Consider the following 8,531-nt stretch of genomic DNA (forward strand, 5'->3'; position numbering starts at 1 on the left):
AGAAGGTTGTGACCATTGGCTAGCAGTGCAACGCTACAGCTAGGACATCGTGGGATTGATTCCTGCTTGACCCTTTTTTCTGTGTATTTATTTTAGTGTGAATGGGCCGGCCCGAAACTATAGACGCGCTTTAGGTGAGACCGAAGGAAGACTCACTATAAGCGAGATATAGCCCCTGCAATGTAAGTGAGAGCGTACAAAGGCAGAGGAAGAGAAGGAAAACAGTCGCTCGCTTAGGTGGTTGGGCTGCAGGACCATGAGAATGGAAGGGAAGCAGGAAAAAATATAGAAACATAAGTGGTTGGGCTGTGGCCTGGAAAAGAATTTAAGAAACAAAGAAAATTGTAAAAACCAAACTCCTCACAACCCCAACAAAATCGCAAAAATCGAACGCGCCAATACCCATGGCCCTATTACGGTCGTGGCCACGACGCTCGCCGCACTTAATCCCAAGCACACTACGGCCCTCCCCATCGTGACAACTCCAACATCTTGGGAACTCTACCCTGACACCGCAAATCACCACCGCAATGACTACAATTGCGACGCCGTGTCGACAAACCTTCGGCTATCGACAAAAATTGTCGTCGCTGCCATGTCAACCGCTCAACATCCATCGAGCCCCATGGTGGAATGAACCCTATAGAAAACAGAGCGGTGGTGGCGGAGCAGTGTACGCCTTAGCCCAATGTCAAGATCTTGACTCCGACCGGTCGAAGAGGCTCGAATTGCCAACGGAGACAAAGAAACCATACAGAATCACCTGCGGGGCGGAGTGGCGAGACAAGTTAGGAGAAGATGGGGGACTGGCGTTAGTGGAGCGAGGGAGGGGGATATAGGGAATGTTCGCTCAGCCGACAGTTAGCGCAAACAATTTCTGCGCCTCACATGGCGATCCTCACACCAAGATCCGTGCGATGCATCCGAGGGCGCAGAGCGCGTTCACACAAGATCAGTGTAGAACTAACGCAGTTCTATAGTGTTCAGGACATTACTCACTCAACTTGCCTAGCTAGCAGCGCCCAGTTGCTTGGGACAAACAACTGACGTTTTTACTTGACAATATATATTAGCAGAAAAAAGAACATCCACACTGACAAAATTTAAAACCAGTAGGATTAATTTAGGAGACGAGATGAATTCTATGGTCGGGAAAATTTGTATACAGCCGAACAGATAGCACTGCATTTTCTTTTCTAGGGAAGCCATACACCACCCAGAACAATCAAACATTCGCTTCCCTTTGGTATTATCGTAAGTAACACTGACCTCATATTATTTGCAAAAAAAAACACTAACCTCATACAGCTTGAGAAAGGAATCACAAAGTTCCTGGCATGCCTAGATTTTCATAGCAAGGAAGGATGCATTTCAAAGCTTCATCACATGCTATCACACTATGTCAAGATCCACTATTTCGATCGGGGCAGTAACCACAAAGAAGGTAATGCAAACAGTGTGTAACGCAAACAACACAAAGAAGGTAATGCAAACTGTGTGTAATGCAAACAATACAAAGAAGGTAACTGCAGCTCCCTCCACATTTTCACATCCGGGCTTGGCATCAGCAAAGGCAGTGTTAAACCACAACAATACAAAACATAAATTATACAACATCAATCATTCAAGCAAGGCATACAGGACACACAATCAAGCAAATGCAATATCAATGCAGCTCCCTCCACATTTTCACACCCGGGCTTGGGACCGGCAAAGGCAGTGTTACACCACAACAAACAAAACATACAACATCAATCATTCAAGCAAAGCATTCAGGACACACCATCAAGCAAAGCATACAGGACACACCATCAAGCAAAGCATACAACACACACCATCAAGCAAATGCAATATTAATTCAAACACACACACACACACACAGTCGGTCACACAGAGTCACCGTCACACACAGATTCAGTCACACACACACACACAATAACAGTCACACCAATCAGAGTCACAGTCACAGTCACACGCAGTCAGTCACACACACAAGAGACGGCACAAACAGAGAAAGCTAATACTACAAGCAAGACCCATGATGTAAGTTGTTTGGCATGCAGTACCTTCCAGGAATAACTTTTGCTATTTCTGCTCATTTATTCCCATATACCTGATGGCATTAATCAGTGCATGTTCCTCCTCAGTAGTCCAAGCATCGTTCCATATGTTTGGATTCAGATGATTGTGCCACCTAAGATGTTTTGAATGAATTCAAAAATAAGCTTCATATTAACAACTAAGATGTCTTGAATGAATTCAAAAATCATCTTCATATTAACAACTGCATCACCTAGACCAAATGCGTTTCCCCCGATAGCAGCCATAACTTGATTGAAGAATAGAGCAACCGTCTGAAGAAAGAAGAACAAAATAGTTAGCACGGACTGCGAACAGAGAAAGAGACGCCAAAAAATAACAAGTTACTCAAGGCAATTACCTGTTCATTAGCGATCGGAGGAAGTCCACCGAAGTAAACACGCCGAGCATGCCGAGTAACCTAAGAAAAGAGTGGTCAGACATACGCATCACAGAACAAGAAAAATCTCAAGCACAAAACAAAAAATCGAGCATACCTGCTGTGTCATGGCAGTGGCTGCATAGCAAGTGGATCGATGCAAAGGGAAGAAAGAATTAGAAAGTAATAACAAAAACATTGAATAATAAAGAAGTGTGATAGATCACAGGTGGGTTCATTCTGCCATCACCAAATAAACTGCAAATCAGAGTGAATCTGGCCGCGTTGTGATGACAAAATGGACTATCAATGATTTGAGTACTAGCTACACAAAATCAGAAAAGGAGCACAGTAGTCACCTGTCCTAGGGCGGATAAATTGAACATGTTCGGAAACATCCCAGGATCAGCAGCAAGAAGTTCTGGTAGCTGACCTGCAATGCATCAACAGAGAATTGTTAATGATGTGAATTATTTACCAATTACTCCCTCCGTTCCGATTTACTCGTCGTGGTTTTAGTTCAAAACCACGACGAGTGTTCAAAACCACGACGAGTAAATCGGAACGGAGGGAGTAGTTCTTTATGTAACCAATGTGTTTGTGAGTTAGCAAACATCCCCCATTTGTCTTGCACATAGGGGGAAAATGGATATCAGCAAACCATATAAAAATAAAACAATCAAAAGAATACCTCTCCCGACATTGCTTTCCTATACGTCCAGGTAGTGACCTGCAATGTGACCATTTTGTCAGTCCATAAGGTCAATAATTTGGTCATCTTCCTATAGAAAAAATATCATAATAAATATAACTATAAAATGTGTGAAATCTTTTTTCTCTCGAACAAAGTCAAGAGTGCAATGACAAACCTCTTGAGTCTAAGGATCTTTGATGAGTTCAGTGCTAAATAACCTTCTGCCATGGATGTAACATTGCACCTCTGTCCTATCCGGAAATAATTAAGCTGCGTAGGTAGATACTGACACAATATGTGAGCTCACCACACTTGCATATACAGAAAAACGTCCAAAGAAGTATGGTGTTACTATGTAACTAGCTATAATGTGGGATATGCATAAATATTGTGTACAAACTTGAAAGGAGTTAAGTTCGATAGGGGTTACCATACAAACACAGACCAGGTTGATGAGTGATCCACGACTTCAATTCAAACACAAGAAGCACACCATCAGAACCATAAGAAATCAAATTAGCCATCATGAAAACCTCCCTCCACCCTGGATTCTACATATACATAATTCTGAGCACAAACATCATACTTGTGGCAGGAAAATATACAACAATGCATTGAAGAGTGTCCAAAGGGCAATGATACTACCAACTACAGAGGTATGTAGGTCATAAAATTACATGCCCATGACCTTATAGAAATTTCCGTGCATTATCAGGTGCCAGTAGGTAGTGATGGAAAGCTTGCACAATGACACACAGTCACAGTCAACACACACATACACACAGTCGCAGTCAATACACAGTCACAGTCAACACACACATACACACATACACATAGTCGCAGTCAATACACAGTCACAGTCAACACACACACACAATGGAGCTTGCACACAAGAAATAGACAAAGAAACACATGCAGTCAATACACAGTCACAGTCAACACACACACACACACACAATGGAGCTTGCACACAAGAAACAGACAAAGAAACACACACGCAGTCAGTCACACACACAAACAGTCAGTCACACACACAGTCACACAGACACAATGGAGTGCTTGCACACAAGAAACAGACATAGATATGATGAAACTAATCAAAGACATGAGAAATAATAAACTATTTGTTCAAGCTTCCCGTTCAGAACCTTCAACTCTGCATTATTTTAGTTCTTAAATTCCAAACCTCTCTCTGCATTACCCAACTACAAGCCAGGAGGCCACTGCTGTTATATAAACAAAGACAAGTGTAAGAGAGCCAGAGAGCAAATTAGGAGGTACCTTTTCTTTATCACCAAATTTCAGAGTCTGCACGTACCAAAATCGTATTTTGTGTCACAAGATGAACCTAAAGAACTCACCAGGAAAATACTCAAATTAACAGATCAAGTGAATCATGGAGAACATCATGTAGAATAGCAGTCCAACAAATCCAAAGCAATTCAAGTATATATGTAGATAATCAGAGCTCATGTACATGCAAACCTTTCCCTCCCATAAGATGATAAATTTGCAAGCTGAAGATCAAAATTCGATTACCTTAGTTGGTAAAACAGAAAGCGATAGGAACCCTGAGCAGTCATACAATCAGCATACTATCAGAATTATCGGTCCTGAAAAGAGCAACATACTATTAGCATGAATACATAATCTTGTGAAGTGAACAAGGAAAACATGGCTAAATAAGCGTTTTGGGACTACAAACATTAGCATCACAAAATGTAGATAACATAAATATACCTGTTCTGTAAGCAAACCACACCCATCAGCGTCCTTAACAACACAAGGAAGAGTAAATGTGGCATTTGTCTATATCCTACCTGAAATACTTAGAAAAGCATTATTCCAGTGAATGAACAACAGTAACACAAAAAAAGAATATGATATCCACATAAGACATAAGGAGAAACAGGCATCACAAAAAATGTATTGTCAAACACCACGGTAACATGATTATATTATGATAATAAAAATAAGGAACAAAAACAGGGAAAAGCGTGCTGTGATGAGTGAGTGAGATAAACAGGGAAAAGGGCATGGGATGCATTGGATGCCAAATCGGCCACGCAAAGGAGTGGAAGCCAAGCAAGTGAGTGTTACAAGAATCAAACTTTTCTGCTCAGTCTATCATCATCTATCAGCAGGAGAGAAGCCTGACCAGTGTCTCTGGATCCCTGCCTGGTCGAAACGGCCTACATGGTTTGCATCCCTCAACACATCCCCATATATGGGGAGACGACACTGGAACACAAGCAAAGCATGAAGAAGAAACCAATTGGACAGACCATATAAGCAGTAACACAATCAGAATCACCCCATCTAAGCAGTCAAACACAGTCACACACAGACAATGGAGTGCTTGCACACATGAAACAAACAAAGCATACATAGATAGGGGCACATCACACACATAGTCAGACACACAGTCAAGACACACACAATGGAGCACTTGCACACATGAAACAGACAAATAAACATGCATAGATAGGGGCACATCACACACAGAGTCAGACACACAGTTAGACACACATAATGGATCGCTTGCACACAAGAAACACACAAAGAAACAGACATAGATAAGTGCACAAACAGAAAGCTAATACATGGAAGACCGAAGTAAACTCAGAAAGCTATAAAGAAGTTCCAGAAACTGAATGAGTTAACTGATTTCTGTAGAGGGGTGAGGGTAATTCAGATCTTCATCCTGAAAACAGGAAGCTAGTTGGATCATCATCACTACCCACAAGTTTGTAGACACAGAGACACATGCTTATTCTTGTCACAAAGTCTAGGCAAAGCAAGAAAAGTATTATTTCAGTGACTGGACAGCAGTAATTGATATCATATCTCATGCATAATTGAGTCAGAGAACCTCAAAAGGGAACAAAGAACAGTATAAATGTATTGTCAAACACCACGGTAAATGATTATGATAATAAAAATTGACAGCGTGAATGTTCATGCACATGCAAAAGAAATACCACTTACGAACAAAACCTACTTGCGTTGAACATAAATTAAATTAAAAAATTAGCAGATTTACACTATAAACAAGCATAGCATAAAATCTATATGCAATCCAAATCCTAATCACGCCCAGGCTTCCCAAGTGCATGGCTTATCAGCATTCTAACCACTGAGTTCAAAATTTGCTCCAAATTGATGCCATAAAATTTAACAGGACAAACAAAAGAGACGTGACAAAAGTGAGCAGCATTGATAAAGAACATGTGATGAACGTGCTTTCACAGATAAATAAATTCTAGAGTTATGCTGACAGCAGAAAGTGGGCAATGACAAAATTCTGGAGTAATGCTATGCAATCTAGAACGAAGTCTAAGGGACTAGCAGCACCTCATCTAACGGACTAGCAACACGAGGCAAAAAAGGAGGAAACCTTGTCCAACAGTAGCAGCAGCAGGTGTTCAATTAGTCAGGCAGCAAGCCACATGATTTGCACCCACGGCCTACATGGTTTGCACCCCTGAACACACATCACCATATATGGATAAGCAAAGCATGACAGGAAGTAACAAATTGAAAAGAACATCAGCAGTAACACGCATCAGAACAACCGTAACGAATCACCCCTACATCCAGGACGAGAGCACACACGCCTGACGAAACTGAAACAAGCTAGCTGGTACAATCAGAATCGACAGAGGAACCAGAGTATCTAGGCTAACACGAACAAGCTAGCCGTTTGAGATCAGACAACAACCGACGAACAACGCAGGAGCCTAGGAACCGATCTGAACTAGCACGCCAAACTGACAACCACTCTCCATCTCCGGCCGGAACCCAATTTCAAAACCCGACCGTTCCTGTAACGCTCGCGCCGACACGAACACGAAACGCGGGACCCAAATCGTCTCTCAGACAACAGAAGCGCACGCAGAGATTTCTGAATGACGGAGACCCTCGACGAGACGGACCAAGAACATGCGGGCGCGTCGGGGCAACGGCTAGGACGAGCAAAAACGGAAACGGACGACGGCGAGGACGAGCAGAACCAAATCAGAAGCGAGCGACTCTAAACTGACGACGGCGGGGACGCGCAAAATCAACTCGGGAGCGGTTCTAAACTGACGAATTCAGCGCGAGCAAGATCAAATCGGTCGCGGTTCTAAACGGAGGACGGCGAGAACGAGCAAAACCAAATCAGGCGGGGTTCTCTAGCTATCTAAACCTGCGACGGCGAGCAAAATCAAATCCGGACGCGACTCTGAACGGAAAAATCGACCGAGGACGAGCAAAATCGAATCCAGACCCGATTCTAGACGGGCAAATCGATCGAGGAGGGCGAGCAACATGAAACCCGGCTCGAGGAGGGACATACGCACGGCCCGGACGAAGGGTGGAGGAGCAGCGGACCGGCCGGAGCGCGGCGGGGAGGTCGGAGGAGAGAGGCACCGCCCGGACGAAGAGGAGTGGACCGGGCAGGGCGCGGCGAGGAGGAGAGAGGCGCGGCCCGGGCGAAGCGAGGAGGAGGAGGAGCGGGGCGGCCAAAGGGCGCGGCTTTATAGCTGGGGGCAGGGGCGGTGGCGGCAGCCGGAGCCTTGTCCTTCGCGGAGGTGCGCATGGAGTGGCGTGGCGGCGGAAATAAAAGGAAAGTGGAGATAGAAGGATCCGGAGCGGAGCGGGCAGGGGTGCGAGGTTGGCTGTTGTGCGGTGCTTCCGTCTCGAATTGGAGGGGAATTTCTTACCGTTGCGACGCCCGTCCACGCCGTCTGTGTCTTGGAAATGTTTTTTTTTTGTATTTTCAAAAAGAAAATGTTTTTTAGTATAGTCCATGCCAATAACATACCATATTAGTCCGTCTCAAACGCTGACGATAAAATGGATACGTATCTATATCTATTCTCACACGTTGACATTGATATAGAGTACGTCCTCCAACCATGCCCGCTGACATAACAGATAATCAAGATAACAAGATCGTTTTTCTCTCGTCCCTAGCGGTTGGAACCCTAGCGGCTCCCCTTCGCCGGCGACCTCGGTCACCAGTGGTGAGGGGGGTCGTCGGCTCCACACGTGTGGGTCATTTTTACTTCCTCGCATTCTAGTTTTTTAGGTTGTTCATCATCTTGGCTTCGGCGGCGACGACGACGGCGGCGCTGAAAAAAGATCCTTCGGATCCTTCCCTGATGAGGCCATCGGTCCTATGGTTGCGGATGGATTTGAAACTAGTCTGTCCAAGCACGGATGGTGTGGCGGCGATGACATCCTCGTGGTGGACCTATGTCCTCGGTCTCCGCCGTTGCCACGACGTTTGCTCCATCGGTGTGGAGTTTGAAAGGTAGTCCAGGGGCGGATGTAGATTGTTGTCTGCGTCGACGCCGTCTGCAAGATGGAACATGTGATGGGTCCATGGTTCGT

The 8,531-nt window shown here is 44.4% G+C and overlaps 2 long non-coding RNA genes across 2 annotated transcripts; both read right to left on the minus strand.

The window, feature by feature from the left end:
* Positions 1-1,731: 1,731 nt before the first annotated feature.
* LOC123087920 (uncharacterized) lies at positions 1,732-2,653 on the minus strand. The gene is made up of 4 exons (XR_006441592.1): positions 2,577-2,653; positions 2,441-2,500; positions 2,294-2,354; positions 1,732-2,194 (listed from the first exon to the last, which is right to left on the minus strand). It is a non-coding gene; the product is annotated as an uncharacterized lncRNA (long non-coding RNA).
* Positions 2,654-3,629: 976 nt separating this feature from the next.
* LOC123087921 (uncharacterized) lies at positions 3,630-7,737 on the minus strand. The gene is made up of 3 exons (XR_006441593.1): positions 4,893-7,737; positions 4,692-4,765; positions 3,630-4,500 (listed from the first exon to the last, which is right to left on the minus strand). It is a non-coding gene; the product is annotated as an uncharacterized lncRNA (long non-coding RNA).
* Between the last annotated feature and the right edge of the window lie 794 nt (positions 7,738-8,531).

Source organism: Triticum aestivum, chromosome 4A (genome assembly GCF_018294505.1).
Source record: "Triticum aestivum cultivar Chinese Spring chromosome 4A, IWGSC CS RefSeq v2.1, whole genome shotgun sequence".
NCBI lineage: Eukaryota > Viridiplantae > Streptophyta > Magnoliopsida > Poales > Poaceae > Triticum > Triticum aestivum.